The 17,163-nt window shown below is 36.0% G+C and overlaps 1 protein-coding gene across 3 annotated transcripts in view; it reads left to right on the top strand.

Annotated features, from left to right (window-relative positions):
* The window catches only part of SLC16A7 (solute carrier family 16 member 7), an 80,062-nt gene that overhangs the window by 11,387 nt on the left and 51,512 nt on the right, over positions 1 to 17,163 (top strand). Inside the window, exon 1 of one of the 3 annotated variants that reach the window (XM_056513169.1) lies at positions 5,670 to 5,717. The exons of the other annotated variants lie outside the window; for them this stretch is intronic. The gene's annotated coding sequence lies outside the window, so the exon portion shown is untranslated. Of the gene's footprint in view, positions 1 to 5,669; positions 5,718 to 17,163 lie in introns of those variants that run through there. 3 annotated transcript variants of the gene reach the window in all.

The raw sequence follows: 17,163 nt of genomic DNA, 5'->3' as shown, positions 1-17,163 counted from the left end.
ACAAAGAAAGGGATTTCATATAAGCATCTAAAGTAACCTGAGCAAATGAGTAAAATTATCTGAATATATTAATGACTTGAACATATTTGGTCTCATGAGCTACTGCAATGTTTTAAAAAGTGGGAATGTTAGTGGCAAAGTTTATACTTCTTTATTAGGCAGAAAGTGATATTCAAATAATCACAGCTAAACTCTGCCCTGACAGAGTAGCCTTAAAAGTTACTTCTAAGGAATTGCATTCTTTTATTTTGTGTATGATTATTTATGCATTTATATAGATGCATTTAAATACAAGATAGTGAGGACAACTGAAGGGAAATCAAGGAACCAGGGGAAACCTAAAATACCAGTTTAGTGATTAAGAAGCTGTAAGTAATTTCTGGAGTAGTTCTTCCTTACCTTGGACTTTGCATGCTGGTATGTTTTTGAGTCACTAGAGCTGTTAAAGCAAGCTGGGTGAAGCTCAGGGATTAGGGAGGCAGAGTGGAGGGAGGGCAGTGGGCAGTCTGTGGAGCAGTCTGAAGCAGTGTCTGCAGACTGGAGAGGGCTGGTGGGGGAATGTGTTTTCACTGCAGTACCATTGCAATGGGTGTTAATGGACCAGCTGGTGAGAAGGAAACCACTGATATTTCTCCTTAACCTCTGTGTTTGTGACTTGTGCACAGATGGTTTTTAACCCATCAGTGTGTCTGGCTCATTCTAAAGGGTGGTGTAGAACAGGTAAGAGTTACTGCCATGTTGGCAGCTGAGAAAATCTGTGTTTCATGTTGCCCAGCTACAGCAGGTCTTGTCCTGCTTTTCTTCATTCATGGTTCCTGATGGTATTCTCCACTCACTCCTTCATATCCTTTGAGTCCACCCACTGCTAAAGAATGCTTGCACAGAAACAGACAAGAAACAGCCCAAAAGCTGGGATGTTGGGCAATGTGGAGTGCATCATACCTTTCAGATTTGTGTTTCCTTCATACCTAACACACTCAAACTTGTGTGCTGGCACACCCTATGGCATGTCTAATTACTCAAACTCTTGTGTATCTGCAGTTATCTAAGCCAACCAAACTTCAGGCTGGATTATAATACTTACCAAATAATTCACAGAGAGTAGTTTTAATATTAATGTTGCCTTTTTTTTTTTTTTTTTTTTTTTTTTTTAATTTGTTCTGCAAAGGGATCTGCTATGGAATTCTTGAGCTTATCCAAAAGGATTTGGCAGAATCTTGGGCAAAAAGTTACTGGTATTTTTGTTAGTTTTTGAGCAGTCCCTGTTGCATATTTGGTATCTACATCATCAGAGACAGACCTAGCTACTTTGTTGCCTGAAACAAATCTATTCTGCTGCCTCTGTTTCACATTTGGAAGAAATTTGTGTTTAATGCCAGGTACTTTTATAGAGCTGTAGAATGCCACATATTGAGATACTAGGAAATGCAATCTCAGAAAATTTCACAAAAAAAATAGGAGACCAAGTATGTATGCATTATAAAAATTCATGTCTTGTTAGCAGTTTAATCAGTGCAAGCACGAATTGGCTCTAAAAATGATGCCTCCAATCCTGCAGATCTGGGCAAGTGTCCAGCCTTTACATAAGGTAAGCTGTCCTCTATGTTGTTCTGTAAGACACTGAACATTGTTTCAAGTTTTGAGTGGTTTATCCAGTGACTTAATCAAGTAAATTGTTAATTAAAATTGCACATATGAAATTAGTCTCTATTTTGTTTATCATGTCAGTGATTTTCTTTCTTGTGCTTTTTATGCATAAGACTTGACTTGAAGATTTACTTTAAAAAAATATAGTTCTCTGTGGTATGCAAAGCACAAGATTGTCTGCACCTTCATAAATTTTCTTCTATGAAGCCATGACAACCACAAAAATGTTTGTGATGCAACAGTCCTGAGTTCCACATTTTACAAACACAGAGACAGAATATGGGCCTTACAGCACATGTTTTTCAGAGATGCAATACTCAGCTAAACTGGACATATTTTTCTCAACAGTACAGAAAAGATTGCAGAATTTCAGATTTCAACATCATGCTGTTAAGCTGTGGATCAGTTTCAAAGGAGATGGAAAGAACATTTTTAGAATCTAGAGCATACATATTTTACTTCCTTATTTTGTAAGAGCTAAATAAGCCAACAGGATAACCCTTGTCCTACCTCTCCCAAAATACTTAAGATTTAAAAACACTGTACTTACTGGAAGAAGGGACTGAGTTATTATTTTCAGTCCACTGCAATACCAGAAACTGTTTTACAACTTTATATATAGGTTTAGATTCATCCAAACACAGACTTCAGTAGCATATGCATCTATAATTGAACAACTTTTCCAGATGTACTTCAAATAATGGAGAAATATTGGCACTTGTTGGCCACATATCATTTAGTTGTAACTTACTTGTCTAAAACAGGTCAGGGAGAGATGCCCCAGAACTTCATTTCTGCCTACTGATTATAAGTGAGCCCTACATATCCAGGCCACATGCAGATGTCAGTGCTCTTAATGTCAAAATATTGTCATGATGGATTGCTCCCTTAAATGAGAAAAAGTCAAATTATGTGTAAGTCAAAGAATATCTTGCTGTATCACAAGCTTAAATCTTCTCTAAAATGTGTAAATCTAGAGTATATACGAGTAGGAAAAAAGATAATCACCCAGTGCCTTAGGTCTTTATGGAAGTTAAAAAAAAAATATATTAAAAATTCACACCAAAAGAAAACAATTTGTGACCAAACATCCATTATTAGAACAAGCTGCTGTATAGCTTTACCTATTATTGCCAGTGCTAATGGGCATTCTTTTAAGAAGACTAAGATTGAGACAGAAGGAAGAATTGTGCTGCAGTATTAATGGTAGCACTTGAATACAGTGCTATGCTGCTGCTATATGCAGCAAAGATTATTTATTTTCAAGTGTCTATTACTGAAACAAAGCAGTGAAGCAGATGTTAGTGTATAGAATACCTGAGCTGAAGTTCACATCAGCAGGCAGACTAAATGATTATGATGAGTTTACTTCAATTTTGACAGTTAAATCTTGTGATCCCAGAATACATTCTCCTTTTGGTGTCTGGCCTCCTCCAGGGAGGAATGGTTACATTTAATATGTGTGAAGGGGCAGCAAAGTGCAATAACTGAGCCAGCTCTAGGCACACTTCTCAGAGGAGCTCTTGAATATCTGAATTCATATTATATGTAAAAGTCCATTGCCATTGCTATCCACAAAATACACTGCTGGATACAGTCTCATGTGGTGATTTGAGTAACAGCCCTCTTGGTATTGATATGTTTCTATATAGACAACAGTCCATGACTGTATTAACTCTTTTTTTGGTCAAGCTCAAGCTGACAGTGACAGGTCAGCTGTCTGCCACTGGCATGCCTATGCCAATTATCTGTGTCACTTGGAAATACACTTCAGTGTTAGTTCTGCCCTTCTACCTCAAGCTCAGTCCTCTGAATTTAAACAGCTCAGCCACACGATAGGCACAGATTTTATTCCTCATTTCTCAGTGAATGGTCCCCCACAGGATGCTGAGTTGGTGCTGTGCTGTGCTTGCTGCTGTGGACTTTGTGGCCAGCATCCCTAGAGACAGTGCAGTGGCACCTGCTGTTAACCCACCTTGCTGTGGTGTTCTCACGGTGCAGAGGTCTTGGGGCCAGCAGTGGTTTTCCCTTCCCCTGCCTGGGCTGGGGATGCTGTGGCAGGAAGGGCACAGTGGGGGAGAGCAGTGCTGCTGACACAGTCAGGAGTGTACCCGGACTGACCACAAGTTGCCAAGATGTAACAGAAGGTGTCCAGCAATAACAATGTCTCTCTTCCTACTTCACTCCAATTATAGGAAATGTGGTATTGTTGTCACTGCAGGGTCTTCGTCAGCGTTCAGCAACCCATGTTTACTTTCTTTGTTGTCCTCTTCTTGTGTGCCTGTGTCAGCACACATATTCCCTTCCTGCTGTTGTGCTCAGTGCTGAGATGAACATCCCTTGCAAGTGTCCTCCTCACAGTTTGGCATTAGAGGCTCACCTCTCACTGCCATGTATTATCTCCAGTATGTTCCACTCTTCCCAAAATAACTGCTTCCGATTAAAATTAAAGTCTTAGACAATACAGAGATCAATTAAATGACAATACTTTCTCATGATTAGGCTGTATTTATTTATTTATTTATTCATTTATTTATTTATTTATTTTTAAGCAAGTCTCCTATTGGGCTAGCTTCCAGTAATTCTAGACCTTGTTTTACTTTTCACATGAAATTGCCACACATCCTAGAAATGCAGATCATCATTAGCATCATTAATTTCAGATGAATTAAGAAATCTCTTCTGAGAATTGCTTTCTTGCCTGTGAACATTCAAAGTGGTTGTCAGGGAAAGTAACAGCAGTTTGCCCATAAAATCTGTCCCAGAGATGGTCAGAAATTCCCAAACAAAGCACTTCTAAGAACTTTGAGGCTTTGATATCAGTTGCTTAGTGAATATCTAGGACAAGAGAAAGTTTTAATATTTTTTTCCAGTCTGAGTCATCACAATACTTTTCTGTTTCTTTTGGCCAGGCAGTTTCATCCTTTCCAGCATTTTTTGGGTCAAAGCAAGTATGGTGTGTGAGACTGATAAAAAATAACAGTTGTGAGGACATACACACCTTGTTGCCTGGTTTTCCAGCAAAATACTTTAGAACATTTTTCCATTTAAAAAGAAAAGGCTTTTGATGTGAACTTTGAAAAGCAATTTGCTCAGAGGTTTTGAGTGAAGGTATGATCTGGTCTTAGGTACAATCTACCTTGTAATATATTTATTCTATCATTAGTTCTGCAGATGATTCCATTTTTTTCCTGTACAAATATAATGAATTTTTTTAAAGAATTTAAAACATCATGGAAAATAATTTTTGAGCTCTACAGCAAATTCTGCATTATCTCCAGCAAAACCCAGCTTTTTAAATATTGTCATGGCTAACACTCTTATTAATACACTTTCTAATTACTCTATAGAGCCTTATGCTGTATTTTATGCTTTCACTGTTAATTGAGCAGTCTGAAAACATCTAAGTTAATTGCACACTTACTGTTAATTGCTGGACAATTTTGTCCAAATGAGAAAAAATTGGACTTTTGCAACATGATAGTTGCATTAAGTGCCTCTAATTTTCCTTTTAAGCTTTCACTGATGATCTTTAGAGCATTTTTATTGCACTTTTTATTCATTGAACAAAGTAATATTAATGTTGATGTTAACTTAGTGTATGTTATAAAAGGCAGTTTCCCAGCCAGTCTCACCATATATGCTGAACTCTAGAGCATTAGACACAAACTATGTTCAGGTGTCCCCAGACACTAACATTCATTTTAAAGGCTGTATATAGCATCTAAATAGAATTTTGAAACTGAACAGAGGATGTTGAGAAAAAAATCCTACGTGTCAGACAAAGAAGCTGTGAAGGAAACCCTAAACAGGTGAGGGAATGTTAATAAACCAAGGATGTCCTTCTGTGGGATTGTGTTCTGAATGCTGAGCTTCACCATAATCTCTTGTGCCTCAGTACTTGAGATGCTTGTTGGTTTGGCAATTGGTCACACAAAATAAACTGTCCAAACATCATGTGTGATAATGGGCCAATCAGGTCTCCAGAGAGTCTTTAAATGTTCAAACTGAACAAAGGCTCTGTGCCTCTCAAGTTCTGATTATTGTCTTGGACAGCAGCTCTCTGCCAGGTAATGTGCTGCTTTTCTATCTCCTTTCAGCTTTATTTAGTGGCAATAGGCAGCTTCAGATTACTGTGGTAATCCATGCAAAACTAATTGACTAATTAAATGCAAGACAAGTCAGTGCACCAGCACATGTTGCACAATATTTGCTGTTGGCTTTTTAATGATTATCTAACATGGATTGACAAAACAGTGTGAAGCACTTCAAAAAAGAAATATTCTTTTACTCTGTCTAGTCCTGTAAAGTTATAACAAGGATTAACAACTGGATGGTGACAATTCCCAGTCTAACCAAACTCTGTAGATTTGATGGACATATTTTGTTCATATAGGTTGCCAAAATTTCTGAGAAAATAAAGACTTCAAAGATGAGTCTTCTAAAGAGAAAGTTAAAAGAAGGAGAAGCATTAGTAGCTCAGGTCAGATAGGAAGAATTTATGCCATGTGTTTTGAAGTAACACCTAATTTATCAATGCAATGTCAATTTTACTTACAAGACAAATCTTCATGATAAACATCTTATTTTCATAAGGATTTGGGAAGGAAGCAATAAGATAATCCCCCTGCATGAAACCTGGTGTTGGAATGAAGGTTATTCATCCTTGCTGAGCACTTTCACAGACAGTTCTGCAACACCAGAGATTTTTATAATAAAGGTTGAGGGGTTGCTTTAAAGAAAACAACATAAGAGTGTATTTTACTGACACAAGTAATTCCATTTTAGTCTTTTGCAATGTCAGAACTCAGTATCCTATGCCTCATTTCAGATATAGGTACTTAAAAATTATTAGATTCCTTAGAATCAAGTGCAAAAGTAATTTCCAATTTATTTTGATTTCATTATAATAAGTCCTCTAAAAATCTCCAGCCAACATAAACAGTTTTGCAGATAGTCCACAAGCAGTTTTAGAATGGTTGATTATACATAATTCTGAAGAAAAGTTTGCTGAGTTTATTTGATGGAGATAACCTTGGTGATTTTTGGGGCTGTTTTTGTCATCCCTGTTATCAAAGCTTAAAGGTCTAAATCTTTGTTTACTGAGCTCAAAGCTGAGTCTTTGGTTTTACCAGAGTAGGCTGGTGGCTTAGAGGCCAGAGTTTTTGCTGCCATCCTCACAACTCTTCTGATGTCAGAAACTTGTAGGGGCTTCTCACAAACCAAGGCTGTGGACTTGAGTGGGACAAATTTTAAAAAAGAAGCAAGACCAAACTCCTCCATGGAGTCCCAATGGATGTTTTATACCTTTCTTTACATTTTTTCATTTTTGTTTGCGTATGATATGAGATTCTCAATAAATCTACATGAAATATTATTCATAAATTGTTTCTAAAAATAAAATAGGTTGGAGATAGAAAAAGAAGTAATATTTTATTTTTCACTAGTGGCTGACACTTAAGTATATATTCTCAAAGTCCCACTCTCATGTAGAACTGATGTACTGTAGCTCCCCAACACTAAAAATATTGTCTTGACTGTTAGCAAAACCAGGAGATGACAGAAAGGTATTCCTAAAGGGTGATGGGAGAGAGGTCCCTGAGTCCTTACATAAAGGAGTCATGCTTGAACAAATGACTTTTCATGATGCTGCATGCAAACCCCAGTGAAGTTTCAATATGAAGAAAATTCCTTTTGCTTAAATTTGCCACCTAAAAACCTGGAGTTTTTCCAGATTTTTACACAAAATTTACTTACCAGTATGACTGTGTATCTCCTTAAAAAGCTACAAGCAGGAAAGAAATTGAGTGGGGAGGAAAAATCCAAATCAGCCTGTCTCTTCCTCCCAAAATCCCAGGGAAAAGGGTGCACTGTGTTTGACCCATGGGGGAAAGCAGGGAAGATGTATTTGAAGTGTAGATACAGACATTATAAAGCAATCACTGCCTGATGTTTAAACATTGCTTTATGTCATTTCCACTGAGATATTCCATTAGTATGGGATGATAATGAATCATGGTTGTACTTCACTGAGGGCTCTTGCCATGACTGCATACTTTTCTGATTTTTTTTTCCTGGATTGCACATGGAAACAAGGGAGAGAAATTATTTGAAGAACACAACCAGAATAGAAGCTGTGAAATTACAATGCTTCTTAGAAATGGACAGACTTTTCAACACAGTTTTATTTTGTTTGATCAATATTATTTTATTCAAGCTAGAAGTGCAGCTTTAAATATAGTCTTGTGGAGAATGTGGAAGAATTCTTCTAAAAATGTTCCTGGGCAGTGCATATGTGTTGACAAAAGTGTGTGTATGCAGGAGTTAATACTTATTTTTCCTCTTCTGTAGACATAGCTTATCTACAGCAACTAATTTGAGAAAGAATATTTTCAAAGAGAGGGATTGAGACAAGACAAGTGCTTCTTTAGTGGTAAGGATCTCAACAGCTCTACAGCATCTCAGTTCAGCTGGAAATGTTTGTCCCAGATCTAACTCCTACATGCTCTGAGTAAATCTTAAGAGCAGGGAGAAGTGCCATCTGGTGATTCACAATACAAAACTGATGGAATCAACTTCTAGGAGATGACAAATGGAAATGGTCTTCAACCTCAGATAGAATTGCCATCTGTGATGTTTGTTTCTAAAGATCCTTAAAACTGACAAAACACTCCAGATATCTTCAGATATCCATTAAAATTTTTATTCTTTCATTATTCTGCAGCAAATTAATATTATATGTTTAACAACAGTAGATCATAACTAATGCATTATAGTAATCACAAAAATGTCAGTGTATATGATGTCTGCTGATACAAAAGCTATATATACTATATGCACCAATTATACAAATTATGGAAATTATACATATCCAGTTATATTTGTCCCTTTACATTAGATTTTGAACTCTGATACATGATTTGTCATTTACATTAATATTTTAGCTCGTGGGTGTGAAACAATGATAATATCTGATGTGTGAAGAAACTAGAGAAAATAAGAGGTTAGAATGATTCTAACTCTTAATAATTTTTAAATATTTGACAGTTGATAAGCTGTTGGTGCTCTGTAGGTCTCCAATTTAAGAGCAGAGATGCTATAAAAAAGGAAAAGGATTGGCTCTGAGGTTGCAGAAAGAGAAAACATTAAACTAGCAGTATTTCATTGAGCAAGTTCAGCTTATTTTTCTGAGTAGAAGTAGAACTATATCATATTAATGTTCTGGTTTGTGGTGAGGATGAGTTAGTGGCACAGAGTGAGGTAAACTCAATTCTAACTTAAGAATTGAGTAATTTCTAATTTGTAAACATTTAGGCTGAATATTAATTTTATTTGTGTGACTACTCAGAAATCCAGTGGGTTTTTCTTGTAGAGCTAGTATGCAAAGTTATGGGTCTTTTTCATCAAAACTCTCTTTTTTTGAGCTCATCAGAGTGAAATATATTGCTGTGGGATCTAGCAAAAATATGCTCAAGTACTAAAATGCAGTGTGTAGGTATTAACAAGATTTGCTCCCTTAGTTTGAATACTGAAATACTTATTGATAATGAGGAAGAAACTGCAAAACATTGATTCTTGTTCTTAGGCAGATATTCTTTGAAGTCAGGAGGCTTTCAAAATGTCAAACTGTATATGTATTTCTGTGAACTGATCTTTCAGTTTGAAATAATGCAGAAATGGTATTTAATGAATATTAGACCATATCAATTTTTCTAATTTGTAATTTGTGTGCTTAAAAAGCATTTACTGCATAGTTGTGTTTACACATCATTATTAATATGCTATAGTTTTTACTTGAAAGCCTTTTGAAAAGAGGAAAGGAACAAATTATCCTATTGAACACTTATGTATATGTATAGAATTGTACAGGCAATGTTTGCATAGAAATTCTAATCATCTGCAGAGAATGAGCTCAAGGTGTCTTGTAGTACCCTGTGAAGTTGTATCTTTCTTTATACACAATGCCAAAGCTGATAATGCAAAAAAGCAATATTTCTCAGCCAAATCCTATTTAGTAATCCCCTTTAACCTGATTTTCCATTAATTTATATTAGTGTCCTGCAATTTAACCCCTGGTGTGAGTCTATCACTACAAATGAATACTGTCTTTTATGGCATAGATAGCCTTATCCACAACAATATCTCTGTTTTCAGGTGATGAGATGATAATTCTTTACATTGACACACAATGACTAGTTGGGTCAGGGTGGGTTTGCATAGTGGAATGAGCTCCCTACAGTTGTTTCCAGGCACCTTGATAATGAGAAGTGGCATGAATGTTCCATTTATTCATTTCTTTCCACTCAGAAGGTCAGAACGAACTGGCATCTTAATTTCTGTTTCTCTAAGTTTTCAAATGAGTTTTACTTTTTTGTTTTTAACTAATATTTATTTTGAAATATCAAAAGAACCAAATTGAATTCTTGGTGTCTAAACAAAGTTAAGAGAATGAATAAAAGATAAATCACTTACCTTGTAAATTGCAATAACAAAAGTCTAATTTTAACACAGCTTAACTATTTTAGGAGTCAATTGGTGGTCAAAGCTAATGTTACCCTGAAGCAGAATGAGCAAGAACAATAATCCTAGTGGTGACTGCAACTGATGATGACCTTTTTGCACCTGTAGTGTTATTGGAAAATTATATAATTTTCTTCTTCAAGAGCAAAACATTTTAAGCTGTCAACAGTTATGTCAAGTTCTGCTCATAAAACTTTTCACCTGAAACAAGCAAACAAAAAGAATTGAAAGAACTAATTAATTCTCAACACAAACAAGGAGTTGCTAGACAATTTAAGAGGTTCTTTGAATTGTAGGACTTGACTGTGGCTTAAAGCCAGGCCTCCTTTGGAAGACCGGTGCTGCATTAGAATCAGAATTCCTTCTGGACAGCATGTGCTGCAGCAGGAAGTCAACCAACCTGTGAGATGGAACAGCATTTTCCCATCTGTTGCTGGCCAGCTGTCCTGTACATAGCCCTCCTTTCCATGAGATCAGCCTGACAGCAGTAGTTGTGCTCTTGAGCCACCATGCAGCTGAGCTGCAAACATGAATCACAAGGGGTAGGTGCACTTCACAGTCACTTTCCTGTCTAAAATTCAGTGCTTGGGAGTGCTGGGATTTCTAGCTTTGACCCAGAAAAATATTTAGTGTGTGTTTGTGCTACTGAATCTTTGAGGAGTCTTTTCCTAGAGAGAAGAATAAAGGCCTTGTTAGGACTTTATACTGAGATTGTTTTTTGAGGTTTATTATGGGGAATATTGCTGGAAGAAATCAGTGCTTTCTTGGTAACCACTCATTTACAATACTTGGTAATTAACCAACTGTTTTATATTTCATCAAATATGTCATTGCCTTGTCCCTAATGATGATTAAAGAATTTGCATTATCATTTATTTGAGTAGCTCATCATCCTTTTACTGTGAGAAATAGCACATAGTTGTCACCTACTATCCTTCTCTGCATCACTGCGCTTTTACTATGTCACAGACAGAGAACAGCAAGAATATGTGATTGATGTCATTACATCATGTTTAGATTGAGTGTGAGGAGCCTTTTCATGTATTTCACTTTATTCTGGGTATCTATTTGTGGTGGCTGTATCAAGTGTTAATTCATTTTTCCACCCTCCCTCACTGCTGTCAGATTTATTAAAGCTGAAGCACTTTCCCTGGCTGACAGTAAATGCCAGGTATTTGTGAAAGAAGAGTATGATAGAAATTGATATTGCAAAAAAATGATGCTCATTAGATAACACAGTGGGTTTAGCTTGTGTGTTTGCTTTTCAGCCTGCTCTTCCTTGGGAAGGCAGAGATGGAGATGTGCTGGTGCAGCCTGGGTACCCGGAGTTGTGGTAGCAGGGAAGCCCCTGGCAGGCTGTGCACTGCAGCCAGCACTTCCAGAGCTTAGGGGGTAACTCAGGTCTCTGCTGCTGGCTAGCCCTTGCCTGAAGGCATCTGAATTTGGGCACCAGAAAAACTTAATCTGAACTGAAAATGGCAGGTTCATATAACTCCAGCCTGAGGTCATTGTAACTTCAGCTGGGCACCTGATGGTGGTGTGCAACTCAAGCAGCATGTGCTGAGAGTGCATTAGATCGAGAGAAGGAGGTAGAAAAGCAAAACTAGGACAGCTGGTCTGGGAAAAAAAAGTCTTTTTGAGCCCCTTAGGATTGGCTCTTTTGGATAAAGGGAATGACACATGCTTGAAACATGCAGTTGAAAGGCAAAAGAGCTGAGGAGGTAACTGGTGTGAATTATGTGAAATATATAATGAAGAAGGCTCCATGAGAAGCAGCCAAAAGTCCCTTCCTATTGGTGTTTTCTGGATTAGGACAAAGGGATGGGACTACAAGATACAAAAATCAGCTGTTTTGGGGCATCAGTAGCCAAGTTTAGCTACCTAAATGCAGAAATTCTTAAGATGCAAGAGGGAAAGCCATAACCCTTCTCCCTGTTACTAAAATCACTCATCTTAAGGCTGAAAGTTAACTTGAAAAAAATTATTATTTCAGGACAAAATTACACCTTGTGCAAATCAGAAGAATGAGCATAGTATGAGGAAGAAGTAGTTTTTCGTTTCATGCACCTTCATGCCCACCAAAGAGGCACTTTAAGATACTGAGTAGAGAAATAAAGAATGATAGAAAAGAGAGAGGAAATCCAACCTCATGGAATTGGAAATTTTTAAAAAGTATTTTAAACAAACATGACATTACAGATGCTTTAAATCACTAATTAGACCATTGCTGTACTAAAATAGGGATATAGTAGATAGTAGATAATAGATATTTTGGGCTGTCTGGCTTTTGGGTGTCTACTTCTGTATGTTAAGGGATTTAACTTTCTTTCTTTCTTTCTTTTCTTTCTTTCTTTCTTCTTTCTTTCTTCTTTCTTTCTTTCTTTCTTTCTTTCTTTCTTCTTTCTTTTCTTTCTTTCTTTCTTTCTTTCTTTCTTTCTTTCTTTCTTTCTTTCTTCTTTCTTTCTTTCTTTCTCTCTCTTTCTCTCTTTCTCTTTCTCTTCTCTTCTTCTTTCTTCTTTCTTTCTTTCTTTCTTTCTTTCTTTCTTTCTTTCTTTCTTTCTTTCTTTCTTTCTTTCTTTCTCTTTCAATTTTCAGAGAGTAGGAATTGAATTTTAGTATCACTGCAATGCATAAAATTATTGATATGTCCTCAATTTTAAATTGAGGTAAATTATTCATTTTAAAATGAGTAATTCTTAACATGAAAATAAAAGAAGAGGTGAACAGGAATGTAATTCTGTAGACTAGAAATTTTTGCTTTAGCAATGAATGCTCTTCATGTATTAATAGGAGAGCTAGTTTGTATCAATCAGTATGAAACATGCCATTGGAAAAAAACATTAGATTTTTTTGTTTAATATTTTATCTCTGACTTATGAGGAAGACTTTCTGTAATGTATAAAAATATTAAAGTTAATTACAGTCTATAAAAAAGGTGTTGTGGGATGCATTGCATCCTTCACATAAAACACATTGTTTTCTGCCCCTCAGTAAGTATTTTATTTGTTAAAAATTATCCCATGATATTAATTTTTGAGTTGGCAAGAATGATGTATATCAGCAGTATATACTAACATCTGGCCACAGTGCAGCAGAATTAGCCATGTGATAGCAGTAAGAGAAGAAAATCCATGCCAATATACATAATTTTAGGCTCAAGTGCCCAGTATTCTTGTGTAATGCTGATTAAACAGACTGGCAATGCAGAAACATTTTGTATTTGGGAAAACACCATTAGTTCCAAAATAAAAGTTACTGTAATTTAAGCAGTTGATGCAAAGTGAGGAAAATAGTGCTGCTAGCCCTGTGTGCAATCAAATCATGCTGTAAGGCTCATGATTTGGCAGGTATTGTAGGATTGAAATAGAAGATTTGAGGAGAAATTACAAGTCCTTCCCAAATAGAAGCATTATACATACAGTGAAACAGAACAATGACAGAAATGCATCTTCATTAGTTATTGCATTGAGACACCAAACCAATTCTAAAACCTGAGTTAGCAGTTGATATCTGTTCTTGTGGAGCATTTAATTTCTAGCAGCCTGCTGAAGGGCAATTTTGACTTAAATTCACAGGGAAGTAGATATGTATTAATTTCCTTATGTCACATGAGAAATTTAGTTTTTTAGCTACATATAAAGTCCTCACCCTTCTTTCCCTGCTACCCATAATATTTAAGAAGTTGAAAATATTTTTCCTTGTAAATAACTGTCCTTATGTCTGTATTCTGATGGCCACATGTAATGGGGCATCAGACAAAAAACATTGCTGATGAATCTGAGAGTAATCTTAAAATAATGAGCTAGATCTTGGTTGGTGAGATACCTCATTGTAAAATCTCAAAATGGCAATGTAGAATCTCAAAAATTCAAGAGAGGCATTCTTTCACACAAAGGCTTACTTCCACTATTTCCTTATTTCTTATGAGGATGGTATCTGAACTTGTTTTGAAAGCACTGCATGTTTATTTTTTCATGGTGTGTACTATAATTTCTGAAGTATGTTTGACTCTATAATGAACAGGAAAAAGGATTTTTCTTAACCTGTAGCCTGATTTAGAAGTGCCTGGGTACTGGCATTTAGCCACTTGTTGATCTTTTCTTTTGTTGTACAGTATGAACAGTACAAATGTGATTCTGCCTGCTCAGAACTGAAAAGGTATGTTGAACATTAGAAGTGCTAGATTTCCATAGACAGTATTTCTGGGAGAAGATATCAGGAAGAAATTTTGACAGCATTACAAGTTGTAAAAGTTATTTGCATTACATTAATATTGCCACAAATCTACCTGTTGTTACATGACCACATTTCCTTAAAAATTTTTGGTACTTATTTTAATCTTTTTATCTCCTGTTCTTTATTGTTTTATTTTTACCTTGATTTCTCTTCCATCAAATTTCCACATCTTGATATTAAAAATCAGAATGCCTTACTGGTTTACACAGATATTATGAAAAAATTTATCATGGAACTCTCAAAGGCACATATAACTTTTTCAGATCATCCTAATATATTTATGAATAGAGAACCAATTTTTTTTTTTCCTATGCCCTGTAAGTGAGGATGAAGTCCATTAAGGATAATGGACTGATGCTATAATTATATAATAATCAAATATCACTACATTCTTTGAGCCTCAAGCTTGCTTTACAAATTTCTCATTTCAGCATTTAACATTATGTGCATACCTATAGTGCTGATAAAAATAATTTCATTACAGAATTATTGTAATATACAGAACAACAAGCAGTCATGAAAGTAATTCAAAGAACAGCAGTAGGCCCAACTTCAGAGGAGCAATTATTTTCTGTGACTTTCCTTTCAACTTTTGTCACGTGTGGTTTTTACAAGGTTTCTTTTATTACCCTGTGCAGTTGCCATAACAGCATCTCTGTTGTTGGAAACCTCAGGCTGTATTTGTCACAGGCATGCCATGCAAGTAGGAAAATTGTACTTAAGCCATGCTGTAGTACAGCATGCCTTGGTTCATTTGTCTGGATTCAGGCAACTTTTCCTGTTAGTGTAAGATTTACTTCCGTGCCATTTTTGGTAGGTCATTAATTACTCTTGCCAGGTGGCAGCAAACAGTTTTGTAGTTCAGCTCCTGCAACAGGTTTTGTAGGATATAGAGTTATTGCTGAGCTTATGTGGAACAGAACTAAGATAACTCTGGTTTTGGTTTGCTTTTATACCTTTTAACATAATTGTCAATGTTTCTCACTGTGGTTTATTTGCCTTGTTGCTCATGCTTCAGAAAATACTACATACCATGTATCATATGATTAAATTGGTTTTGGTACATACAATCCAGTGTGTTGGATATTAAATATTCTGATTCTATTCTTTATTTGCATTATTGAGATGAAGTTTCACATGCATTCTTAAAATGGAAATTTCAGTTTTGAAATTGGAAAGTGAAATCAGCATCATTGCTACTTAACAATTTCTGATTTTAGAGATAATTTTGAAATACTTGGTCAGTGTCTTGCATAAATGGAATCATGTTTTTATTGCCTTATATCCTAATTATACCACATTACTTTGAAGAATGTGTTTTCTACAATTTCTGAAAATCAGTCTTTTCTTTGGCATTGCTGAGTTGAACACTCAGAAAATGAGATTCATTAAATAACTGGTCGATTTAAAAAAATAATTTCTGACTCCTCATTAAAAGCTGAACAGTTGTAAGATTTTTTTTTTTTTCCCTAGAGAAGCTTCTTTTAACATTTGCATGTACAGATGAGACAGACGTGCATCAAATAGAGAATGAATCTGGAGAAATATTTCAACAGGTTTTAAAATCATATTGATTTTGTTTGTTTACCTATTTCAATTAGTATTTTTTTTTCAACTACTTTGGCATCAACATGAATGTTTTGTATAACTTTTGTCTCAGACATGTTGGTGAAAAAATAAATCCAAAGCTCAAATTTAATATAGATTTAATTGCTGGAAACTTGTATTAAAATAATCTGTGAAAAGTTTTACACAATTTTGTTCCAATAATAAAGACTGGTTGGTGTTCTACCCTCTTTTCCCCCCTCCCCTATGTGTAAGACTTCTGAAATTGAGAGAAGGAAAAAAAGTTTGTGGTAGATATTTCTCTCATCTGTCCCTAGTTATTAACTCTTTTTTATATTCCTCCCTAATTTGGTTCAGGATCTGATTGCTCAAGGTAAAAATCAATTTTGCTGCTGTGTTTTCTTCATTGTAGCAGATCTGTAGCTGTGCTCATACCACTCTGTTGGTTGGTGGTGTTTTTGGAGGTGCCCATGCATCTGTACTTCTTGCAGGAAGTAATGAATCTGATAATTGTAAAGAAGGAACTGAGTACATGCTGGATACCAGGAAACAAACTAAAGACTAAGAAAACAGTTACAGAGAATAAAAATTACCTAAATCTCGTGTTTCATCACACCACTTGATGAAGAAAGTATCAGCTATTAAATATCCCTGAAATTCTGTGTTGATAAATTCTTTCAGATAAAGCCCAGCAGTTTTGCCCCGTTGGCTGTATTGTTTCCTATATCTGTCGAATGATTTCACAGTTGGAAGCTTTCTGGCATGGCAGTTCTTCTCCAGAAATGGCATGTTGTTCTGTTCAGGTCAGCTGAGGTGAGAATGGCCATTGGAAAAAGTGCTTCAGGGTGTCAACAAGCCACAAATAGTTTTCTAAAATACCTGTGACTGTGCCACAGCATACAAAAGAAAGATTGCCTTTAATTTTATGTGAAAGTACAGGATTTATGTCTGGCTTGGCTAGAAAAGGGCAGAAAGGAAAAGGTGACAGAACACCACAGAGAGATGCAAACCATGCTGGGAGGGGAGAGTTGAGTGCTTCTTTTCCAAGAAGTGCATAAGGTTATACATGTCACTGAGCCTGCCCACATTTTCTTGCATAATCCTTTCCACCTCCTTGCATGACTTAACTCAGAATATAGTACAGGCAGGGTCAATGAGGGTGAACCAAAAGCTCTGGTCATGAGACTAAAAGGT

Source organism: Oenanthe melanoleuca, chromosome 1A (assembly GCF_029582105.1).
Source record: "Oenanthe melanoleuca isolate GR-GAL-2019-014 chromosome 1A, OMel1.0, whole genome shotgun sequence".
In the NCBI taxonomy this organism is placed as follows: Eukaryota; Metazoa; Chordata; class Aves; order Passeriformes; family Muscicapidae; genus Oenanthe; species Oenanthe melanoleuca.
The sequence above is the reverse complement of the archived record's forward strand: the minus strand, read 5'-3'. Positions and strand labels throughout refer to the sequence as shown.